This window comes from Mobula birostris, chromosome 14, assembly GCF_030028105.1.
Source record: "Mobula birostris isolate sMobBir1 chromosome 14, sMobBir1.hap1, whole genome shotgun sequence".
Taxonomy (NCBI): domain Eukaryota; kingdom Metazoa; phylum Chordata; class Chondrichthyes; order Myliobatiformes; family Myliobatidae; genus Mobula; species Mobula birostris.
In genome coordinates this window covers 44,440,221-44,466,428 of record NC_092383.1, presented here as the reverse complement: position 1 = coordinate 44,466,428, position 26,208 = coordinate 44,440,221, and the positions used below count along the sequence as shown (strand labels likewise).

Here is a 26,208-nt window from a genome sequence, read left to right as displayed (position 1 = left end):
TTTACTTTGTTCTACCTCAATGCACTGGGTAATGGTCTGATAAGTATGAACTGCAGGTGCTTCCACTGTACCTTCGTACATGGTGACAACAGACCAGTTTCAATGACTGTCCCTTGGCCTTGTACTTTCATTATTTCACTTTCTGGAAACTTCCAGTTCAGGTAGTTTCTCCCAGTCCAGTCAATGGTTGTCAATTCCTGCTCCAAGGAAATACCAAATTAAAAGGTGAAGTTGTAGACATGGTCCAGCTATAAAGGGTGTTACACTTGAAGGCTCAGAGCACCTCTGAAGAAAGTAGGTCCTGAAGAATTAGCAAAGGGGGGGGGGGTCCCCAAACAAGGGTTGTCTAATGTGAATCAAAAGAGCAGAGCTATGGGGGCAGAATTGGTAGAGCTGCTGTCTCATAGGTCCAGAGACCTGGATTCAATTCAAATGTCCAGTGCTCCCACATGAAGTTTGTTCCAGATGACCATGTGTGTTCCTGCCATGACCCAGTTTTCTCCCACAACTCACAGATGTGCATTAGTTGGCCCTGGTGTTTCGATGAGCGGCAGAATGTGGGGAAGTTGATGAGGATATGAGGAGAATGATGTAGGCTAAAGGTAGGAATCGTGTGTAAAAACACAGGCTGCTTCTGCACTGTATTCTACAGATATGCGAAATGGAAAGATTAGTTAAAGTTAATGTGAGTTCCTCACTGATCAAGACAGGAGAAATTATATTCGCTCTACACAGAGACAATGTCCGAAAAACAAGGAAGCAAACCAAATTAAACAGTGAATTAGCATTAGTTTAAAAAAAATAAAGTCTCGGAGAAATTACCATAAGATATAGGAGCAGAAGTAGGCCATTCAGCCCATTCAGTCTGCCCAACCATTCAATCATGGGCTGATCCAATTCTTCCAGTCATCCCCACTCCACTGCCTTCTCCCCATACCCTTTGATGCCCTGGCTAATCAAGAACCTATCTATCTCTTCCTTAAATGCACCCAATGACTTGGCCTCCACAGCTGCACCTTGTCAAAGGCTTTCTGAAAATCGAAGTACAGCACATCTACTACATTTCCTTTGTCTACCCTGTTTGTAATTTCCTCAAAAAATTGCAGTAGGTCTGTCAGACAGGATTTTTCTTTCAGGATACCATGCTGGCTTTGGCCTAACTTGTCATGCACCTCCAGGTACTCCGTAACCTCATCCCTAACAGTCAATTCCAAAAACCATAAAGTATAAAGTATAAACTTCCCAACCACTGATGTCAGGCTAACAGGTCTATAGTTTCCTTTCTGTTGTCTCCCACCTTTCATGGGGTGGGGCAGAAAAGTTACATGACCTTCATCTGAAGTTTTGGCTGCAAAGACGGGCAATGCATTGCTTTCACCTTTCAAAGTTTCAGATTCCACAATTGTACCTACAAATTGTATCAGGTACTCTCAGTACCCAAAACACAAGGAAATGAGAACATCATGTAACTATGGAGTAGCTAATGTGTATCAGTAGTAGGGGAAGTAGTTACAGGTTACACAAATTAGGATCAGGAGTCAACATAGATTTGTGAAGGGAAATCTCATTTGATACATTAGGAAGTTGAGGGTGTATTGGAGAAAGTCAGCTGATATGGTATTTTAACTTCCAGAAAGCCTTTAAGGTGCCATATGAGAGCTTATTAAACTGAATTAAAGTGGCTGTAATGGAGGGAAATATATTGTCATGAAGTAAGGACTGGCCAGCAGACAAAAGATGAGATGAGGACAGAAATAAAGAGACCATTTCCAGGTTGTAAAGCAATGTGTGTCTTCAGGCTCCTGTACCACCTCCTTGAAGGCAGCAATAAGAAGGTGGCATGTCCAGGGTGATTCGGGGTCCTTAATGCTGGATGCCGTCTTTTTGAGGCTTCGCCTTTTGAAGGTGTCCTCAATGTCGGATTAACTGGTGCCCATGATGGAACTGCCTGAGTTTACAACTTCCTGCAGTTTTGTCTGATCCTTTCCAGTGGCCCCTCCATACCAGATGGTGATGCAACTAGTTAGAATGCTTTCCACAGTACAGCTGCAGAAATTTGCAAGTATCTTTGGTGACATCTCAATTCTCTTCAGTCTCCTGATGAAGTATAGCCACTGTTGTGCCTTCTTTGTAATTGCATCAATATGTTGAGCCCAGGATAGATCCTCAGAGATGTTGACACCCAGGAAATTACAACTGCTCACCCTTTCCATTGTTGATCCCTCGAGGAGGACTGGTATGTGTTCCCTCAACCTCCCCCTCCTGAAGTCCACAATGGTCTTTTTAACAGTGAGTGAAAAGTGGTTGCTGTGACAGTCAACCAGCTGATCTATCTCACTCTTGTACACTTCCTCATCACCATCTGTAACTGGTTCTGGCCACAGTAATTCAGAGACTACATCAATCATTTGCATTCAGGTATCAGGTGTACTGATGATGCACGGCCAGGTGGCAGTGTGGGCTTCGATGAAGATGCAGAGAGACTTTGTGGGGATGTAGACAAGCGACGTGAAAAGAAGCTGAAATAATCTGAGATCCTGTCAACACACACAAAAGTTGCTGGTGAACACAGCAGGCCAGGCAGCATCTCTAGGAAGAGGTACAGTTGACGTTTCAGGCCGAGACCCTTCGTCAGGACTAACTGAAAGAAGAGCTAGTAAGAGATTTGAAAGTGGGAGGGGGTGGGGAGATCCAAAATGGCATCCCTCCCCCTCCTGTCTTCTCCTATCATTTTGGATCTCCTCCTCCCCCTTCCATTTTCAAATCTCTTACTAGCTCTTCTTTCAATTAGTCCTGACGAAGGGTCTCGGCCCAAAACATCAACTGTACCTCTTCCTAGAGATGCTGCCTGGCCTGCTGCGTTCACCAGCAACTTTGATGTGTGTTGCTTGAAATTCCAGCATCTGCAGATTTCCTCGTGAGATCCTGTCAACTTTGGTTAACTCTTTCCATTTGTGTTAGATGGTTAAACGTTGATCAGTAGGTGTTTCAAAGCCACTGAATCCTTGTACTAATCACAGAGGTAACTTTCATTTTCAAAAAGGTATTATGGAAGTAATATGTTGGCCTCGACTGAAGGAGAATTTGCCTACAGTTTTAACACCACATTCCTGTACAAAGTTCCAGGTATGGTCTCACTCCAGTCTCCCTGCCCAAGAAAGGATAAATTTTCAACTGAGTGATGAAAGTTCGCAGATTGATTGCTGGGATGTCAGGGTTTGTTGTACAAGTAGTAGGTAGACCAAGTGTGTTTCTGTAGACGTGGCCTGACCTGTGGTTGGACACAGTGCAGACTTAAATCATTCCAACACGAGGTAGGACATCAACAGTTTAAATTTTTGAGGGATACCTGAAAGGTGTGGCAGGGAAGTTAAAACAGAGATTTCATGAAACCCATCTCTGCCTGCCTGTTGTGTGCTCCGAAACTGCACAAATTGTGGATTTTTCATTGTGGTATTTCAGTGAAAACCATAAACATAACAACATTAAGGCTGCTGGGAACATCTGGGAACACACTAATAGCTTAATTTCAATAGCTGCAGGGCTCCTTGGCAGCTGTTGGCAGTTTGTCAATTAACAGCACCCCAGAGAGGAGAGTCACAGCCCTGCAGGAAACTTCATTGGGAATTTTGCATGTTAAATCAGAAACAGAATTAGATGTAACATCACCGGCACATGTCGAGAAACTTGTTGTTATCCTGCAGGTGCATAGAAGCCACAATGAGGACACAAGGAAGCCTGCAACGTTCAAGAATCTCCAAAGAGTGAGACAGGTCCTAAAAAGCCAGCTGAATGGGAAGAACAAAATCAGAGCCACCAACACATTCGCCCTACCAGTCATCAATAGTGTGCGGCCAAGGAACAAACTGGAAGATGCTGCCATCAAGACCCTGAAACTACTAACAATACATGGAATATTCCACGTCCAGTGACTGTACACCTGCTGGAATAAAAGAGGACGGGGACTTGGAAGTGTCAAGACCACAGTCTGGGAAGAAATGTGAAACATCCATGAGTAGGTCAGGAAGGTGGCCACAAGGATGACCTTCTAGGAGAACACCTCAGACTGCAGACAGGGGATATGGAAATGGAAGTGGGTGAAGCAGAGCTGGAGGACGAGGCCATGGCAGGACAAATCACAACACAGAAAGTCCTTCCAATGGATGGAAATGACAGGGCTGAGGGACAGCACAGAGGCACTGCTCATGACTGCACAAGAATGGGCGCTGAGCACAAGAGCGAAAGAAGCAGGGGTCTATCACACCTGACAAGACCCATGATGCAGACTGTGCAGGGAATCTGCTGAAACCATCCAGCACCTGGTAGCAGGGTGCAAGATGCAGGCAGGGACAGCACACACTGAACAGCACAACCAAGTTTCAGAAACTGTGTACAGGAACATCTGCACTGAGTATGGATTGGATGCTCCCAAGTCCAAAAGGGAAACACCCAAAAAGGTTGTGAAGAATAACAGAGGTAAGATCCTGTGGGACTTCCAAATACAGACTGATAAGCAGGTACTGGCCAACCAACCAGACATGGTAATACTGGACTGGGAACAGAAGAAAGCAATAGTAATAGATGTGGCAATCCTGAATGACAGTATCATCAGTAGGAAAGAATAAGGGAAGCTGGAGAAATCCCAGCACTTGCAAGAGCAGATAGAAAGGACATGGAAGGTTGAAACCAGAGTAATCCCGGTGGTGATAGAAGCACATGGAGCTGTGCACCTGATTGGGAAAGTGGCTCCCACAAGTCCCAGGAACAACATCTGAGATCTCAGTCCAGAAAAGCGCATTACTAGGCACAGCAGAGATACTGCGGTGAGTCCTCAAGTTCCCAGTCCTCTGATAAAGGACCCATGATTGAGGGACCCCCACTACCCAGGCCATGCTCTCTTCTCACCGCTGCCATCAGCAAGGTGGTACAGGAGCCTCAGGACCCACACTATCAGGTTCAGGAACAGTTATTACCTTTCAACCATCAGGCTCTTGAACCACAGGGGATAACTTCACTCAACTAAAGTCGCCCCATCACTGAACTGTTCCCACAACCTGTAGACCTCACTTTCAAGGACTCTTCATCTCATGTTCTTGATACGTTTGCATACTGCTTATTATTTTTTCTCTTTCATATTTGCACAGTTTGTTGTGCTTTACACATTGGCTGTTTGTCCCTTCTGTGGGGTGTGGTCTTTCATTGATTCTATTGTGTTTTTTTGATTTACTGTGTATGCCACCAAGAAAACAGATCTCAGGTTTGCACATGGGGACATAATGTACTTTGATAATAAGTTCACTTTCAACTTTTAAATTCTGAAATTCAGCCTCCACCCATTGTCCTCCATACTCACTGGAAGACCGGGCATTATCAGTGTGCAATATGCAATCATTAAGGATTCAGAAATTACTTCTGCTGTTCGCTTGATGTTGCCCTTCAGTGTTCACTCAGTGGAACAAGCTGAACCAGAGCAATCTACAGTCATGTCATCCAGTGACTTGGGTTAAATTATATGACTGATTTTTTTTTTGAAATTGTAACTAAATGTGCTATTTATGCTGTGTGATATTTTGCAGTGTACCTTGGCCCCAGAAGAACATGGTTTCATTTAGATATATCCATGTATGGTCAAATGACAATTAAACTTGACCTTGAACTTGACAAGGCCACACATGCATGGCTTCAGTTGCTTTACAACATCCTAAATTTGCAGTTTTGTGAACATAGGTGAGTACCGGATTAAACACAAAATGCAATAGGTACATTATCACAAAACTGTATCGGCCAATCGCAATGAGAGGGAGCTTCACAACTTCAATGGTTTAGCCAAAAAGCCCCAAGTAAGTGATTATTACTTCAGGAATCACTGGGAGTTATCGAAAAACTGGGCATTGCTCCTATGTGGCTACACTGGTAAAGATCTTCATGTATTTATTTGCTTCTGACTCAGAAGGCAACTACCTTAGTTCATCATCAAGTCTCTACCATCTCTTAGATCAGCCCAGAAAATCCCATTCCTCTCCTCATCTCCCCGTAACTATTTATTTCTCCAGATGCCCATCATCTCTAGATCCTCCTGACACCCATGAGTAATTTACAGTAGGGGGCAGGAGTAAAATAGAACAGCAGGTGAAGCCCCCCGGTCACCCTGACATTACACTGGTTACCAAACGTATTAATGCTAACTTATGGCAATCTGTAGAGATGCATCAGGACAGCAATGGCCGTGGCTCTTGGTTTCTTTACCAGATTGACGAAGAGAACAGTTAGGAGATCAAAGAGCCATTTAACTAAAGCGCAGGGCTCTGCTGGATCGGAAATTTCACTAAAGGAAAAGAAACAATTCTACAGGCATCTGAAGGCCAAGCACCAACAGAATTGCATGACCTAAATAACAGGATGTGGGTTGGTGAGGGTGATGGTCCAAAAACTCACTGATAACCAAGATTCAACTGATGCCCTGCTCCAAGTACCAGCAATGAAGGTGAGTTTTTGTTTTAAATTTAGATCAGAGGAGATTTTGTTGACAGTGAGCATTTTCCCTACATTACTGTGCCTTACAGCAGTTTCCCCCATTCAGTCCCACCACCTTCCCTGGCTAACAACTGAACTTACCACATGCTAACTGAAAAAACATAACCTTGGGTGGAAGCAGACCTCAGATCCTTAAACTTGGCAGCAAGGAGGTGCACGACTTCTTCAGAAAGAGCCAAGAAGAGGAGAAATGTTGGAAGACCTCAGAAGTACCATTAATTACAGACATGTTTAAGAAAGAAGACAATTGCCTCTGTGGTAACTACGGAGCGATCCCCAAGCCATCTACCACAGGAAGAGTCGATACCAGCCGCCCTCACAGAGGACAGCGCTGATTTCTGAATTGCAATGCAGATCTCATGCACACAGTAATTCCAACAAGAAGCAGTGACAAGCAGCATCCACTGCATGTGGACTCCACTAAAGCCTTCAACTCCATCCATCAAGAGTCTGTGAAGAACTGCCACAAAATAGGCTGCTCACAGAAAGTAGTCTCCATCTTACACTGTCCTTACAGAGGTAAGCAAGTCACGATGCCAACGTTTCTCTCAATCTTTCTTGCAACACATCATCTCCAACTAGTTACTTAATGAGGAGGGAACAATCAGCAGAACTAATGGGAAGATGTTAAATTCAAGTCACCATCCCATTCCAGCACCAGGCTTATCCCAACCCTGGGAGCTGAACTGCAGCCTGCAGGCAACGCTCTCCTCCTCATGCACTCTGACACAGAGCTCCAACACACAACATCTACAGAACAACACTGCCCTCCGCAAACTGTGGTTCACAAGTTTTGGGATAAAATGGGGTACATTGGAACTGCTTGCAGAGCACCCATTTCGCAGTTCAATCCCAATTCCTGATGCGGTCTGTGTAGAGTTTGCACGTACACCCTCCAGGTGTTCCAGTTAGTTCCCATATCTCCAAGTCACGGAGGCTGATAATCAATTAGCCACTTTGTACAAGTGAGTGTTAGAGTCTGGAGGTGAGCGGGTGGGAAAGGGGAAAACATTGGGAAATGTGATCACTGCAAGTCAGCATTCAATGGGCCAAATGGCCATCATGTCACAAGAAAGTATGTCACTATAGAAATAATGAGACTGAGGAAAACATGAATCACTTTTGTTATCAGTGAAGATAGGAAATATTTACCAGACTTGTCATGATGTTAATGAGTGTGACCTGGGGCAGATTAACCCAGAGCTGCCAGGTTTGAGGGTATAGGTGACATGTCTCTACCACATCATTGCTACAACACAGTCAGAATAACGATCCTTTTTGTAAATTTGCCATACAAAGTGGATGGCCGAACAGCACTAACCTAGTGTAATTTGGGCTTGAGGCTGGGGACACTGGTCTAGCAGAGGAGGCTGGAGTCCCTTCATTGTAGATTGGAAGGATTTGTGGATTGAGCATTTGTTGTTTCCCTGTAATGTTTCAACATGCCTGCTGCAGGTGGGCGGACCAAAGACTGAAATCACCATGGCGAACCACAACTCCCAACAACCCACACATCTGCCCCTCCCGTAGCGCTCTGCACTCCTACAGTCTTCTCCGAACTCGAGAGTTGGAGAGTAAGCAAGCCATCCTTGATCCCAAGGGTCCGCTTAAGAAAAACAGAATAGAACCACAAACTGCACAGTATTCTGTGGGGAGCAAATCACACACCACACACACACACCCCGATCACACGTGCACGCACACACAAACACACCAATCACACCCCTGCGTGCGCGCACACACACCGATCATACCCCTGCGTGCATGCATGCACACACACCGATCACACCCCCGCATGTGCATGCACACCGATCACACGCATGTGCACACACAGAGAATAGAACCACAAGCTGCACAGTATTCTGTGTGGTGCAGATTGCACACACAATCACACAGAATGCATCATTTGAAATTGCTGAGTATGACTTTTCATTAAAAGGATGTTAACACTGAACAACTGTGCAGCCACTATTGTGATCACTGCATCCTGGCAAAACAGGCAGCACACTCCCACCCTCACCCCATCACCAAAGGGTTGGTGGCTGTGTCACCCGCTGTAAGGTGTATACACAGTCATAGACATAATCATACTTTATTAATCCCGGGGGAAATTGGTTTTCGTTACAGTTGCTCCATAAATAATAAATAGTAATAGAACCATAAATAGTTAAATAGTAATATGTAAATTATGCCAGTAAATTCTGAAATAAGTCCAGGACCAGCCTATTGGCTCAGGGTGTCTGACCCTCCAAGGGAGGAATTGTAAAGTTCGATGGCCACAGGCAGGAATGACTTCCTATGATGCTCTGTGCTGCATCTCGGTGGAATGAGTCTCTGGCTGAATGTGCACCTGCACCCACCCAGTACATTATGTAGTGGATGGGAGACATTGACCAAGATGGCATGCAACTTAGACAGCATCCTCTTTTCAGACACCACCATGAGAGGGTCCAGTATACAGAGACAAGACTAGTCCTTGCAGTTGAAGCAAAGCTTTTAGGGTAAGTATCTAACATGTAAAGTTGTTGCAAAACAAAGTCTGAAAGACCAACATGTATAAAGCCTATTAAATTTTGAAAGGGCTTGATAGCGTGGATGTGGAGAGGATGTTTCCTATAGTGAGGAAGTCTAGGACCAGAAGGCACAACCTCAGAATAGAGGGATGTCCTCTTAGAAGGGAGATGAGGAGGAATTTCTTTAGCCAGAGAGTAGTAGATCTATGGAATTCATTGCCACAGGCCGCTGTGGAGGCCAGGTGATTGGGTGTATTTAAAGTGGAGTTTGATAGATTCTTGATAAGGTTAGAGGGAGAAGCAGGCGAATAGTGTTGAGAGGAAAATGGATCAGCCGTGATCAAATGATGGAGCAGACTTGTCCCAAATGAACATTCTGCTCATGTGTCTTGTGGTCCAAAAAATAATTTATTTTATGTGACCAATTTAAGACCAAAAGGCACCTGTGAAACTGGAAGGCAATTCGATTTCAGTAGCAGACAGAACAGTCAATGCAACAAGAGCATGTATTACGAAAGTTGGCACAGCTGTTCTCTGAAAGAAGCAAATCCTTGTTTGTTTCTCCTCCGTTACCCATCTGCACACATCCGCCCACCCCCTACAGCCACCAACCCCACGCCCTGCTCCAGTTGTGCTGCCAGAGCTCAGCACACAGGTTTAGCAGGCACCACAGGAGCTCCACTTCCTATCAGGCAGCTAGTCAAAAAGAAACCCAGGCTGCAGCGTTGAGCAACCTCAGCAAAACCCTTCCTTCATTTTACACTGCACCAAAGGGTCAGACCAAATCAAAACTGAATGCACCTGTTACCTTGACAACCTTGGTATGCACCTTACAATTAATGTTTGCTTTCTCTTCATTCCTCCATTCCAGTAGCTTATGACATACTTGTTTGACTCTTCCAGATTATCGACCCAAAACTTTGACTCTTTCTCTCACCACAGGTGTTAACTGACCTACTGAGTATTTCCAGCCTTTTCTGTTTCAGTTTTGGACCATGGGCTGGAAACCGGCAGACATTTGGGAAAGAGACCCTTTACCATCACATGGACTAGGTCTCCCACAAGGGAACCCTGTGGGTGTCCCCCTCAGGTGGGGCAAGTCCCCAGTGTCTGTGGTCGGCAGCAGGCCACAGATACCATGGTAGCATGAGATATCACAACATGGGGCATTGGAGTTTGGAACTCAGCTCTGGCATTCTCTGCAAGGAGTTTGTACGTCCTCGCAGGTTTTCTCCAGATGCGCCGGTTTCCTCCCAAAGTCCAAAGGAGTACTGGTTAGTCCCGTGAGTTGGCTCGGGTTTCAGGTGTTGCAGAGGAACTCGGCTCAAAGGGCCAGAAGGTCCTGTTCCTCACGCATCTCTAAATAAAAAAATAAATAAAATACCCCAAAATGTAATAAAAACTTTACACAATACAAAACGGCACAAAATCAACAACCTGTTGCAGCCTCAGAATTGGTTTCACAGCCATTTCAAATGGGAAGAGCTCAGGATCGTATCGTGTAAAACCACAGGCAAGGTCTTTAGTTGGCAGCTTTGCAAGAGGATGTTCCTGTTAAAGATTCTATGTTTACGAGAAACTAAAGGGAGGGGAGTTCAGTTTGCTACTTTAACCAGTGGCTGCTAACTAGCTTTCCAACTCAAAGCACAAGATTCTGCAGATTCTGGAAATGTTGAGCAACGAGCCCAAAGTGCTGGAAGAACTGAGCCAGCATCTGCAGAGAGGAATAAACAGTCAATGTTTTGGGTTGAGACCCTTCAACAGGATACATGAAGGGACATCATCACAAGAATGAAGGGTCTCAGCCCAAAACATCGACTGTTTATTCCTCTCCATACATGCTGCCTAACTTACCGAGATGCTCCGGCATTTTGTGTGTTAACCAATTAAAAGCACAATTTACAAGCCTGAATGAGCCATGGCAAAAATGGTGCATGTTGCTATCAGCTGCTGATTGATGAGCATACTTGTGCATGAGAAACACCCCGAGGCAAAGACATTACTAGATCAGAACCAAAACGCAAATCATTGCCATCCATCCACTCTGTCGTCTAAAGTGTGTGCTAGCTCAACATCTTTTAGTAGCTCCACACTGCACTTAGGCCTCTGTCTAATTGAACAGGTCATAAATACTATTTTCTTAGCTAATAAATTAAACTATATAAATGTGGACTAAATACTCAGGATCTGGATTTGTTTTGCAGTCGACGCAGGAAAAAAGATCCACTTAGCAGACCTTATTTACATTGTGCACGAGAAAAATAACCCAACTCAAACCTAAAGCGTAGACCTCACTGGCTTGCATATTACAGGAAGTGGACTGATTTCAGGGAGCACACTTATTGAAAAAATGTTGAGTTAGAAGTAGCCCAAGAGTTAAGTCAGCTTCTGTGTTAAAATGTACAAATACACTTCAATCCTCAAAGCTCTTCGGTTTTTTCTGAACACCAGACCTAACCAGTTCCCCTCCACCACCACTCTCCTCCTAGCAGAACGTCCTCACTCTAAATAATTTCTCCTTTGGGTCCTCCCACTTCCTTCAAACAAAAAGGGTAGCCAGCGACACTCACCTGGGTCCCAGCTATGCCTGCCTGTTTGTCGGCTACATGGAACAGTCTATGTTCCAAGCCTACACCGGTGACCATCCTACACTTTTCCTGCGCTACATCAATGACTGCACTGGTGCCGCTTCCTGCACCTGTGCTGAACTTGTCGATTTCATCCACTTTGCCTCCAACTTCCACCCGGCCTTCAAATTCACCTGGTCCATTTCCAACACCTCCCTTCCCTTTCTCAATCTCACTGTCTCTATCTCTGGAGACAGCTAATCCACCAACGTCTATTAGAAGCTCATGGACTCTCACAGCTACCTGGACTACACCTCATCCCCACCCTGCCACTTGTGAAAATGCCATCCCCTTCTCTCAATTCCTCCGTCTCCGCCATATCTGCTCTCAGGATGAGGTTTTTCATTCTAAAATGAAGGCGATGTCCTGCTTTTTCAAAGAAAGGGACTTCCATTCTTCCGCCATCAACACTGCTCTCAACCGCATCTCTTCGATTTCATGCATGTTTGTTCTTACCCCATCTTCCCACCACTCTACTAAGGAGAGAGTTCCTCTTGTCCTCACCTACCACCCCATCAGCCTCTGGAACAAATGCTACACCTGCCTCTACAGCTCCTCCTTCACAACCATTCAGGGGCCTAAACAGTCCTTCCAGGTGAGGCGACACTTCACCTGCGAGTCTTTTGGAGTCATTTACGGTGTCTGCTGCTCCTGATGTGGCCTCCTGTATATCGGTGAGACCCGGAGTAGATTGGGAGACTGCTTCACTGAGCATCTACGCTCCGTCCGCCAGAACAAGCAGGACCTCCCAGTGGCCACCCATTTTCATTCCACTTCCCACTCTCATTCCAATATGTCCATCCATGGCCTCTTCCAGTTGAAATGAGGCCACACTTGGTTTGGAGGAAGACCTTATATTCCGTTTGGGTAGCCTCCAACCTGATGATATGAACAACAATTTCACAAACTTCCGATAATACCCTTCAACCAACCCCCCTTCACCATTTCCCATTGCCTCTTCCCTCCATGACCTCATCTCCGTGCTTGCCCATCACCTCCCTCTGTGCTCCCCCCCACTTTCTTTCTTCCATGGCCTCTGTCTCTTTCACCAATCAGCTTCGCAGCTCTTTGCTTCATCCCTCCACTTCAGGTTTCACCTACCACCTGGTGTTTCTCTCTCCCCTCCCTGGTGAGAAGATGGGGTAAATCTACTCCTCAGCTTTTTTCCTCCAGTCCTGCCAAAGGGTTTCAGCCCAGAAAGTCGACTGTACTCTTTTCCATCGATGCTGCCTGGCCTGCTGAATTCCTCCAGAATTTTGTATGTGTTGCTCAGTTTTCCAGCATCTGCAGATTTTCTCATGTTTGTGAAATTCATACCAATGGTGTTATGGCAGTGGATGGATTGCGTGCATTACAACTGAACCAATGGTACAGACTTCAATGCAGATCCTCAACTATTAAAAAAAACTGCGGAGGGATGGACTGTTTGAGCAACAGTTCTGGTCATCAGACCAAGCGAAACAGCCGCCCCTTCATGTGATGCACAACCTAAGCCTGAACATGGAGGAGACAAAGGAAATTATCGTGAACTTCAGGAAGGTGCAGACGAACCATTACCCTCCACAAATACAGGTCTCCTCCATAGAGCGAGTTAATTGCACCAAGTTCCTGGGAGTTCACATCATGGATGACCTCACCTGGTCCCTTACTATCACCTCCCTGAACAAGGTGGCATAGCAGCACCTCCAGTAAGGTTCCCACCCTGCCTCCCCATCTTAACTGTGTTTTACAGGAGCACTATTGAAGCATCCTGACAAGTTGCATCAACATCTGGTATGGGAGCAGTCAAGCATTGGACCAGCAGTCCCTATAAAGGACTGTGAGAACAGCTAAGGGGATCATAGGGTTCTCCATACCATCCATCAGGGACATTGATCAGGAGCACTGCATACACAGGGCCCTTAGTATTATTAAATAAGCTCCAAAATTAAGGAGACATTTTGTGCAGGAAGGAAGCCAGTAATTATTTCTGGGTGTCGGCAAGGACAATCTTTCTCCGTAAAGCAGAACTGAGCGTGAACGTTTGAAAAGAAACTGTTCCTTCTAATCCACCATGCCTCCAAGGTTTCACTTAATGGTTGCCACAGCAAACTATACATCAACACATTACAGATAAAGGCTTGTATTCAATCTAGTGGCCTGATCCCACTAAGGGGAAATATTCTAACAAGATATAATATGACTCACTGTGTGGAATGGAAATATTTATTTTAAGGCCACAGAAATCACAGATAACGCCTCAGAATGTAGTCTCTGGCATAACAAGTAATTAGCCAAAGTGCTGTGAGGGAGCCTTTACACAAAGGCCCTTGGTTATTATTACAACTCTAAACCAAAAAAGATTGTGAACCTAGGGACCTCTCCCCTCAGTGTTATGCTACTTTGGTTACTCAAGACCAAAACAAAGAAAAAATAAATTGGCAAACAACAGGAATTCTGCAGATGCTGGAAATTCAAGCAACACATATAAAAGTTGCTGGTGAACGCAGCAGGCCAGGCAGCATCTCTAGGAAGAGGTGCAGTCGACGTTTCAGGCCGAGACCCTTCGTCAGGACTAACTGAAGGAAGAGTGAGTAAGGGATTTGAAAGTTGGGGGGGGTAGGGGGAGATCCAAAATGATAGGAGAAGACAGGAGGGGGAGGGATGGAGCCAAGAGCTGGACAGGTGATAGGCAAAAGGGGATACGAGAGGATCATGGGACAGGAGGTCTGGGAAGAAAGATAAGGGGGGGTGGGGGGGACCCAGAGGATGGGCAAGGGGTATATTCAGAGGGACAGAGGGAGAAAAAGTTGAGTGAGAGAAAGAATGTGTGTATAAAAATAAGTAACAGATGGGGTATGAGGGGGAGGTGGGGCATTAGCGGAAGTTAGAGAAGTCGATGTTCACGCCATCAGGTTGGAGGCTACCCAGACGGAATATAAGGTATTGTTCCTCCAACCTGAGTGTGGCTTCACCTTTACAGTAGAGGAGGCCGTGGATAGTCATGTCAGAATGGGAATGGGACGTGGAATTAAAATGTGTGGCCACTGGGAGATCCTGCTTTCTCTGGCGGACAGAGCGTAGGTGTTCAGCAAAGCGGTCTCCCAGTCTGCGTCGGGTCTCGCCAATATATAAAAGGCCACATCGGGAGCACCGGACGCAGTATATCACCCCAGCCGACTCACAGGTGAAGTGTTGCCTCACCTGGAAGGACTGTTTGGGGCCCTGAATGGTGGTAAGGGAGGAAGTGTAAGGGCATGTGTAGCACTTGTTCCGCTTACACGGATAAATGCCAGGAGGGAGATCAGTGGGGAGGGATGGGGGGGGAACGAATGGACAAGGGAGTTGCGTAGGGAGCGATCCCTGCGGAATGTGGGGGGGGGGGGAGAGGGAAAGATGTGCTTAGTGGTGGGATCCCGTTGGAGGTGGCGGAAGTTACGGAGAATAATATGAGTGGTGGGATCCCATTGGAGGTACTGACTCTCACAGCTATCTGGACTATTCCTCTTCTCACCCTGTCTCTTGCAAAAACGCCATCCCCTTCTCGCAATTCCTCCGTCTCCACCGCATCTGCTCTCAGGATGAGGCTTTTCATTCTAGGACGAGGGAGATGTCTTCCTTTTTTAAAGAAAGGGGCTTCCCTTCCTCCACTATCAACTCTGCTCTTAAACGCATCTCCCCCATTTCACGTACATCTGCTCTCACTCCATCCTCCCACCACCCCACTAGGAATAGGGTTCCCCTGGTCCTCACCTACCACCCCACCAGCCTCCGGGTCCAACATATTATTCTCCGTAACTTCCGCCACCTCCAACGGGATCCCACCACTAAGCACATCTTTCCCTCCCCCCCCCCCGCTGCATTCCGCAGGGATCGCTCCCTACGCGACTCCCTTGTCCATTCCTCCCCCCCCATCCCTCCCCACTGATCTCCCTCCTGGCACTTATCCGTGTAAGCGGAACAAGTGCTACACATGCCCTTATACTTCCTCCCTTACCACCATTCAGGCCCCCAAACAGTCCTTCCAGGTGAGGCAACATTTCACCTGTGACTCGGCTGGGGTGATATACTGTGTCCGGTGCTCCCGATACGGCTTTCTGTATATTGGTGAGACCCAACGCAGACTGGGAGACCGCTTTGCTGAACACCTACGCTCTGTCCGCCAGAGAAAGCAGGATCTCCCAGTGGCCACACATTTTAATTCCACGTCCCATTCCCATTCTGACATGTCTATCCACGGCCTCCTCTACTGCAAAGATGAAGCCACACTCAGGTTGGAGGAACAACATCTTATATTCCGTCTGGGTAGCCTCCAACCGGATGGCATGAACATCGACTTCTCTAACTTCCGCTAATGCCCCACCTCCCCTTCGTACCCCATCTGTTACTTATTTTTATACACACATTCTTTCTCTCACTCTCCTTTTTCTCCCTCTGTCCCTCTGAATATACCTCTTGCCCATCCTCTGGGTCCCCCCCCCCCCTTGTCTTTCTTCCCGGACCTCCTGTCCCATGATCCTCTCGTATCCCCTTTTGCCTATCACCTGTCCAGCTCTTGGCTCCATCCCTCCCCCTCCTGTCTTCTCCTATCATTTTGGATCTCCCCCTCCCCCTCCCACTTTCAAATCCCTTACTCACTCTTCCTTCAGTTAGTCCTGACGAAGGGTCTCGGCCTGAAACGTTGACTGCACCTCTTCCTAGAGATGATGCCTGGCCTGCTGCTTTCACCAGCAACTTTTATGTGTGTTGCAAAAAATAAATTGTCTTGGTTACTGAGAATGAATTCCTAAACCCAACTAAAAGACAGCATTAAAATACTACAGGGCTATTCAAAAAAGTTCTATCTGATTGCACATTGTTATGTCACATACAAGGCACATTTACCGCAACACTAAAGCCTTTTACAACACAAAGTGCTATGTTAATGCTTGATGTCGTAACACTTCCACACTTCTCCGCTGTTCCTCATTTTCATCTGCATTTATTTCCAATCAAAATAAGGAGTGTGATCAGCAGATAACTTACTGAAACAATGATTGCAACAAGAGCTTTTATATATTTTCCACTTCTTCCACATCTTTACAGCATCTTCTAAGTGACGCTTTGCAAAGTCTTTACAGACAAGGATAGGCTTTCTTTTTAAGTGGTAGGGGTGTGACATAAATCTAATACTGTGTATCAGCCAGCTGGCACCATCACTACTGTAAAGTATGGAGGTAGCATCATGTATGGGGACATTTTTCAGCAGCAGTGACTGGAAATCTGGTCAGGATTGAAGGGGAGATGAACACTGCTAGATACAGAGAGATCCAGATAAAGCCCTGCTAGCCTCTGCCTGAAAGCTGACACTGGGGAGGAAGTTCATCTTTCAACAGGACAATGACCCAAAGCACACTGCCAAAGCAACCGTGGAGTGACTTCAGATGAAGAAAATTTATATCATTGAGTTTCCCCAGTCAGAGTCCCGACCTTAACCTAATCAAACATCTCTGGCAAGACCTCAAGATTACCATCCACCACCACTCCCCAATTAACCAGGCACAGCTTTAGCAAGTTTGCAGTCTTGCTCCATCACATTGTGCAAAGTTAATAAGAGACTTATCCAAAAAAAACTACTGGCTGTAATCGCTGTGAAAGGTAGTTCAACTAAGTATTGAGCAAAGGGGATTGAATACTTTTGAACTGCTGACATTTCATTATTTGAATGTTTAGGTTTTCACGCTTTACAATTTTCCCTATTTTTTGGGGCTCTGCTGTGAACAAACAAGCATGTGATTCACAAATACAAATTCTCGGTTGTATTGATCAAAATCCCTGGTTGTAATACTCATTTATGTGAACTAAGAGTTGGGGGCTGACTACTTTTTCAAGGCACTGTAGTAGTGGTTCAGTACTAGGATAACACGTATAAAAAGGAACCATGTGGCAGGAGTAACCAGACCCAGTTTCAGGGGTTTACGTACTGAAGCCATTTTTCCAATGAATGCTGTAACCTGCGTGGAAAGGGAGTTCTCACCAGAAAAAGGGCTGGCCTATTTTTCGGAATTCGATTTTCAGTAAGGGATAGGTGGAAGAATATATTTTCATCCACAAAGTGACGGGAATCAGGAAAAGGCTTCCTGAGAATGTGGTGGAGACAAGAACTCACAAAAACTTAAGCAGCATCTGGATGGATCACCAAGGCACAGAGGGCTACAGAAGACTGCAGGTAAAATGGATTCTGGTTAATTGGGACACGTTGGCACCATACACTGTGACCCAATTAGCAACGGCCCCAATTAGCCAAGGTTTCATGGAAATTGTTTAAAAGGTATAAGAAAGACAAACACCACTTAAATGAGAAACAAATGACACTCACTCAAACAGATAAGGATAAGAAAGAGGTGGTCACAAGAGGCTGAGGAGCAGCTACGGGACTTCTTCAAGTCGGTAGACTCCGCCATGTTCAAGGTTTCAGAGGATCTGAATGAACACACCACTGTTGTCACAGACTTTGCTGAAACAGTCGCTAACAACTATGTCCCCAGAAAATCATTCGAAGTCTTCCCTACCCAGAAGCCCTGGTTGAACCACGAGATCTGCAATCTGATAAGGGCCAGATCAGTGACATTCACTTGCAGACCACAATCAGTCAGATTGGCTACAATATTTCCTCCACAATCACCATCAGCACAAGGCCGTGTGCTTAGCCCCCTGCTCTACTCGCTTTACACTTCTGACTGTGAGGCTAAGCACAGCTCTAATGCTGACAACACCACTATTACAAGACAAATCAAAAGTGGTGACAAGTCAGCATATAGGAGGGAATCTGAAAATCTGGCTGAGTGGTGCCACAACAACAACCTCTTACTCAATGTCAGCAAGACCAAGGAGAGGATTATTGACTTCAGGAGGAGGAAACTGAAGGTCCATGAGCAAGTCTTCATTGGGGGATCAGAGGTGGAGAGGGTCAGCAACTTTAAATTCTTCACTGTTATCATTTTGGAGAATCTGTCCTGGGTCCAACACACAAGCGCCATTATGAAGAAATCAAGACAGGGCCTCTACTTCCTTAGGAGTCTGCAATGACATCTAAAACTTGATGTGTGGTGAAGAGCACATTTACTGGCTGCATCATGGCCTGGTATGGAAACACCAATGCCCTTGAACGGAAAATCCTACAAAAGAGCCCTCCCCCACCACTGAGCACATCTAAATAGAGCGCTGTCACAGGAAAGCAGCATCCATCAAGGACCCCCACCATCCAGGTCTTGCTCCCTTCTCAGTGCTGCCATCGGGAAAAGGGTGCAGGAGCTTTAGGATCCACACCACCAAGTTCAGGAAGTTGCTCCCCCTCAACCATCTGGATCTTGAACCAGAAGGGATAACTTCACTCACCCCATCACTGAACTGTTCCCACAACCTATGAACTCACTTTCAAAGCCTCTTAATTTCATGTTCTCAATATTTATTGCTTATTTATGATTATTAATACTACTTTTGTCTCCATTTTGTTTTCGCAGAGTTTGTTGCTTTTTTGTTGTACATTGGCTAGCATCCATCCTGTTGGGTACAGTCTTTCATTGTTTCTTGAACTTACTGTGATTGCCCACAATAATATGAATCTCAGGGTTGTATATGGTGACACCTATGTATTTTGATAATAAAGTTAGTTTGAAATTTGAAATACAGAACAAATTAAAACACTATCAATACTAATACAGTACTACCAGACTGTATTAGTTCCCAGTAGTTATTTACGGAGGAATTCAGCCATCTTGTATACTGCCATGTTCTTTTGATTAACAGATATGGACTACTGCCACTGCCTTCCTACACAAGGTCAAAATAAAAAACAAAATTATCCAAAATCACTGCTTTTTGAATCAGTGCCCATCAGCCCAAATGGGTAACATAAAACAAGCTCACGCAAGTGATGTTACTTTAAAAAAAACTGTGTGCTCCTTAGCATCTAATGGCCACACAAGTGCAGGTGACTGACACTAGTTAGAAACTTCAGCAACAGTCTCCTGTCCCACTTAGGCATCATAACAAGTGTGTCAACAAACAAATGAAGGGAATTGCAGCTATTTTCTCCATTAGTTTCTGTTCTTTTAAGAATTGTCCCAAACAAGCATTAGAGGTATGCATCTAGGATTAGTGTTGTGCTTGGAGTGCCAGATGTGGGGACCCTGGGAGACCCCCAGCCTCCCCAAGGATTACATCTGCACCAGGTGCACTGAGATGAGGCTCCCGAAGGACCGTGTTAAGGAGCTGGAGATGGAAATTGATGGCCTTCGGCTAATTAGGGAAAGTGAGGAGGTGATAGATACTACCTATAGAGAGGTAGTGGATAGCATCCCTGTGACAGTCCCCCTTAGAAATCGATATATCGTTTTGGATACTGTTGAAGAGGCAGACCTGACAGAGGAGGACCACAGTGAACGAGACTCTGGCATTCTGCCTAGTGCCGAAATCAAGAGAGCAAGAAGAAATGTGGTAGTTATAGGGGATTCCATCGTAAGGAAGAGATTCTGTGAGCCGGACAAGGATACCCGGATGCTGTGTTGCCTCCCTAGTGCCAAGGTACAGGATATCTCAGATCGAGTCCAGAGTATTCTGAGGAGAGAGGGCGAGCAGCCGGAAGTCTTGGTACATGTTGGTACCAATGACATAGACAGAAAAAGAGAGGAGGTCCTGAAGCAAGATTACTGGGAGCTAGGAAGAAAATTGAAAAGCCGGACATCCAGAGTGATAATATCAGAATTGCTGCCTGGGCTGCGCGCTAATGATGGTAAGAATAGCAGAATTAAGCAGATGAATGTGTGGCTAAGTAACTGGTGCAGGGGGCAGGGCTTCAGATTCTTGAATCATTGGGATCTATTTTGGGGAAGGTATGACTTATACAAAAAAGATGGATTACACCTGAACTCAAAAGGTACTAATATCCTGGCGGGATTGTTTAATATAGCTGTTAGGGAGGGTTTAAACTAAGTTGGAAAGGGGAAGGAAACCAAGGCGTTAGGGTCGAGGAAGAGGAAAATAGAAAAAAGTCAAAAACACTGTGCAGCAAAGATGCCAAGAAGGACAGGCTGGTGAATATACAGGAAAATTTCCTGCAAAATAGAAATATAGCAAAATCGGCAACAGATACTGATCGAAATGTACTGTACTTAAATGCACGCAGCATTAGAAATAAAGTGGATGACTTTGCTGCACAGCTGCAGGTTAAAAGATATGACATTGTGGCCAACACCGAGTCATGGCTAAATGATGGATGTGATTGGGAGCTGAATATCCAAGGATACACGGTGTATAGGAAAGATAGGAAGGTAGGTAAAGGGGGTGGCGTGGCCCTGATGGTAAGTAATGATATCACATCAATAGAAAGAAGGGACATAGGATCAGAAGAGGTAGAATCCTTATGGGTAGAGTTAAGAAATGGCAAGGGTAAAAAGACACTAATAGCAGTTATATACAGGCCTCCAAACAGCAGCCCGGATGTGGACTACAAGTTGCAGCTGGAAATAGAAAAAGCGTGTCAGAAGGAAAATGTCAAGATAATTATGGGGGATTTTAATAGGAAAGTGGATTGGGAAAGTCAGGAAGGTAATGGATCTCAGGAGAGGGAGTTTGTAGAATGCCTACAGAATGGCTTTTTGGAGCAGCTTGTCCAGAAGCCCACCAGGGGACCGGCTGTTTTGGATTGGGTGCTGTGTAACGAACCTGAGGCAATTAGGGAGCTGGAGGTAAAGGAACCCCTTGGAAGTAGTGATCATAATATGATTGAGTTCAGTTTCAAATTTGAAAAGGAGAAGCTGGTATCCGGTGTATCCATATTTCAGTGGAACAAGGCAAATTACAGTGGTATGAGGGGGGATCTGGCCCAAGTCGATTGGAAAAGTAAGCTAAATGGAGGGACGGCAGAGCAGAATTGGATGAAATTCCTACAGGAAATAAGGAAAATGCAGGAAAAATATATTCCAAGAAAAAAGAAAATCATGAATGGAAAAATGTCACAAATGTGGCTAATGAGAGAGGTTAAGGCAAAAATAAAAGCAAGAGAAACGGTATACAAGGAAGCAAAAATGAGTGGGAAAAATGAGGACTGGAAGACTTCTAAAAACTTACAGAAGGAAACTAAGAAAGTCATTAGAAAAGAAAAGATGAATTATGAAATGAAGTTGGCGATTAACATTAAAAAGGATACTAATAGTTTTTTAAATATATGAAGAGTAAAAGAATGACAAGGGTAGATACGGGACCGATTGAAAATGATGCTGGAGAAACTATAATGGATAACAAAGAGATGGCAGAGGAACTGAATGAGTATTTTGCATCAGTCTTCACAGTGGAAGACATGAGCAATATACCTGATAGCCAGAGCCAAATGGGAGGAATAGAATTAGGTACAGTCAAGATTACTAGAGAGAAAGTGCTTGGGAAGCTAAGTGGACTAAGAATAGATAAGTCTCCCAGTCTGGATGAGGTGCACCCAAGGGTTCTGAAGGAGGTGGCTTTGGAGATTGTGGAAGCATTGGCAATGATCTTCCAGGAATCAATAGACTCTGGCATGGTTCCGGAGGACTGGAAGGTCGCAAATGTAGTTCTGCTACTTAAGAAAGGAAGGAGGCAGCAAAAAGAAAATTACAGACCTATTAGTCTGACATCCATAGTTGGAAAGATATTGGAGTCAATACTCAAGGACGAGGTTATGAAATACCTCGAGGTGCATGACAAGATAGGCCAAAGCCAGCATGGTTTCATGAAGGGAAGATCCTGCCTCACCAACCTATTGGAATTTTTTGAGGTAATCTCGAATAAGATTGACAAGGGAGAGGCTGTGGATGTTGTGTATTTGGATTTTCAAAAGGCCCTTCGATAAGGTGCCACATCTGAAGCTGCTTAATAAGGTGAGAGCCCATGGAATTATAGGAAAGATATTGGAATGGGTGGAGCATTGGCTGATAGGCAGAAAGCAAAGGGTGGGAATAAAGGGATCCTATTCTGATTGGTTGCCGGTTACTAGTGGTGTTCCGCAGGGGTCGGTGTTGGGGCCGCTTCTTTTTACGATGTATATGGATGATTTGGATTATGGATTAAATGGTTTTGTGGCTAAGTTTGCAGATGACACCAAGATAGGTGGAGGAACTGGAAATGTTGAAGAAACGGAAAGGTTGCAGAGAGACTTAGTCAGTTTAGGAGAGTGGGCAAAGAAATGGCAGATGAGATACAACGTTGACAAATGTACGGTTGTACGTTTTGAAAGGAGAAATACTCGGGCAGATTATTATTTAGATGGGGAGAAAATGCAAACATCGGAAGTGCAAAGGGACTTGGGGGTCCTCGAGCAGGATACCCTAAAGTTAACCACCAGGTTGGATCGGCGGTAAGGAAAGCGAATGCTATGTTGGCATTCATTTCAAGAGGAATAGTGTATAAGAGTAAGGAGGTGTTGATGAGGCTCTATGGGGCACTGGTGAGACCTCATTTGGAATACTGTGTGCAGTTTTGGGCCCCCTATCTTAGAAAGGATGTACTGATGTTGGAGAGAGTTCAGAGAAGATTTACAAGGATGATTCCTGGAATGCAGGGGCTAACATATGAGGAGCGTTTGTCAGCTCTTGGACTGTATTCATTAGAGTATAGAAGAATGAGAGGGGATCTCATAGAAACATTTCGAATGTTGAAAGTGTTGGACAGAGTAGATGTGGAAAGGTTGTTTCCCTTGGTGGGTGAGTCCAGGACAAGAGGCCATAGTCTAGAATTAGAGGGTACCCAGTTAAAATAGAGATGAGGAGAATTTTTTTAGCCAGAGGGTCGTGGATTTGTGGAATTCGTTGCCACATACAGCTATGGAGGCCCGATCATTGAGGGTGTTTAAGGAGATTGACAGGTATCTAATTAGTCAGGGTATCAAGGGATATGGGGAAAAAGCCAGAAATTGGAACTAGATGGGTGAATAGTTTAGCTCATGGGGGAGCTGCGGAGCAGACTCGATGGGCCGAATGGCCTACTTCTGCTCCTTTGTCTTGTGATCTTGTGAAGCAGCTGCCCCGATTAACTGAAGGACCAATTAAGCAGAATCCACTATATAGAGAGGTACTTGACAGAAGCATGGCCCAAGGAACCAAAGAGCCTGGCTCGGTGCAACATCACTGTGATTCTGACGGCCACGTCTGTGGAGAGAATGGTTGGAAGGTTTGCTGTGACCCAACCAGCCTGTTCAGGGTGTTTCTCCAGCTGCTGCTCCCACTAAATGGGAGATAGCACTCAAAGCAAAACAAAACATCCCTCAGCTGAAGGGCCAGGAGTGCTTCCCATTAACAAGCCACTGTGAAAGGTCCAACCAGCACTAAACACTAGTTTAAGGAAAGATGCATGATTACCCATGCCTGTGCTGATTAAGTAAACCAGTCAACTTTAATGCAATTTCCTGCACTTCAGGGGTAGGTAGAGGATTTAGTGTAAATGCTAATCACAGATTTAATTGAGATGAGTCCTGCAGTGTCCCCAGGGAGTAACAATGCTCCATTAATGCTATTGTGGGAGGGTAATTATTATTAAAAATTTAAAACACATCATATGGAGTAGCACAAGGCTATGAGCTGTTAATAAGCAATAAAAACCCAGCCACCTGCAGTGACATAGTCCAGCAAGAACATCAATGACAGGGGCTGCCAGCTGGGCCCCTTCATCCCCACAAGCCATGCCCCACCCTGCTCCTCACCGTACAGAAACCCACTGAACAAAGCAGAGACACAAGAGACTGCAGATGCTTGAATCTGGAGCCATAAACATAAAGCTGATGAAACTCAACAGGGAAAAGAACAGTCACTGTCAGTCAGTCAGCGACAGTCAGTATCTGTGGAGGGGAAGGAACAGTCACTGTCAGTCAGTATCTGTGGAGGGGAAGGAACAGTCACTGTCAGTCAGTATCTGTGGATGGGAAGGAACAGTCACTGTCAGTCAGTATCTGTGGACGGGAAGGAACAGTCACTGTCAGTCAGTATCTGTGGAAGGGAAGGAACAGTCACTGTCAGTCAGTATCTGTGGACGGGAAGGAACAGTCACTGTCAGTCAGTATCTGTGGACGGGAAGGAACAGTCACTGTCAGTCAGTATCTGTGGACGGGAAGGAATAGTCAGTGTTGGTTAGTATCTGTGGAGGGGATTGAACAGTCCATGTTTCACAATGATACTTTTCATCTGGACTGATCCTCAACCCAAATCATCCTCTCTTCATTTCTTTCCACAGAAGTTGCCTAGGGCTGACTGCTGCGTTAATCGAGCATCTTGTGTGTTGTTCCCATTGCATAAAGGTTGGTTAAATGAGCCAGTCTGTAAATTGTTGTTTTGTTTGAAAGAAATTTTAAGATTTGATCAAGTCAGTGACACACTGGCTGCTAATCACCTGGTCTGTTACTGTCCTAGCACACAGCGTGTGTGTAGACAACTTCACAGCTTCCAACGCTGTCAAACCCAGGGAATTGAAGAGAGGCTAGTGACAGTCACAAAACTGAAAGACAAATAAGGGTTGGATGGTCAAGCAAGGCCGACGCCAGTCTGGAGGATAACAGGAAGACGTTACCTATCCCCAAACTGGTGGCTACAATCATGCGCGTCCCTCTGAGAGAGACAGAGAGTTACAAAGAAGCAAATTACGGACACTAAACCACGGTTTCTCATTCATCTTACTGAGAAAGGACAAAGGACAACTTTCTACAGACAACCCGTTAGACTAGAGTTTTTTTTTTACAAACCCGACGTGCGTTCTACACGGACAACAGATGTTAGGACCACCGCCACAAAGAACCCCAATGTCCCGTTTACACCACTTCTTTTCAATGTCCCCGTCTTCCTTTCCGGTGTTACCTGCAGGGGAGCGGGGCAACTACAGTGATCACTGGTCAGAGCTGGAGCCGATGCGGCGGACCGGGGAAGCTGCCAGCACTGGTGCCCGTGCCTGAGGAAGGGGCGGCACAGTAGCGGGCCCCCATACCGGCCGCACTCAGTCCCGGCACACCCACCAAGGACAGCCGGGACACTCGCTCTGTGGCTCTTCTCAACACCGGGGGTCTAACTTTTGCAAAGTAAAACCACCGCTGCAGCAACACAAAACTCTGTAAAACCCGACTGCGCCCGTTAACAACAGTCAGCTGTGCACCCACCGTCACCCTGCCACTCAGCGAACTGCGCCCTCAGCGATCCCACGCAGAAATGTGCACCGCTCCGAAAACTCACATTTAAACGCACTTCAATTACTTTCACATCCTTCCTTTGTGGGAGCAACATCACTTCCCGTAAAACGGCTCCTCCCTCCCTCTTTCCGCTCCGGGACGGAACGCACCTTAGCTACCGTTCGGTGTGTGAGCGCTCAGATCGGACGCATGCCTGGGGCTTGCATCCCGTGGCGGTGCCTGTAATTGTGCAGCCACATCTCCAGTGGTGACCTGAGGACACAACCCAGGAGGGTTTACACTGACCATGTTCCGACAGCGCCTGTCCACTTCAACAGGGAACAGTTACCTCGCTCAATCAGTGCACGTCTTAGGCCAGCGTTCGCTTGTGATGTGT

The 26,208-nt window shown here is 45.6% G+C and overlaps 1 protein-coding gene across 5 annotated transcripts in view; it reads right to left on the bottom strand.

Moving 5' to 3' along the window:
* Positions 1–25,888, bottom strand: part of rab27a (RAB27A, member RAS oncogene family) — a 191,634-nt gene extending 165,746 nt beyond the window's left edge. For 2 of the 5 annotated variants that reach the window (XM_072278470.1, XM_072278473.1), the window contains exon 1: positions 25,803–25,888. The gene's annotated coding sequence lies outside the window, so the exon portion shown is untranslated. Of the gene's footprint in view, positions 1–25,045; positions 25,129–25,802 lie in introns of those variants that run through there. The other 3 variants (XM_072278474.1, XM_072278471.1, XM_072278472.1) reach the window with 3 other exon arrangements.
* Between the last annotated feature and the right edge of the window lie 320 nt (positions 25,889–26,208).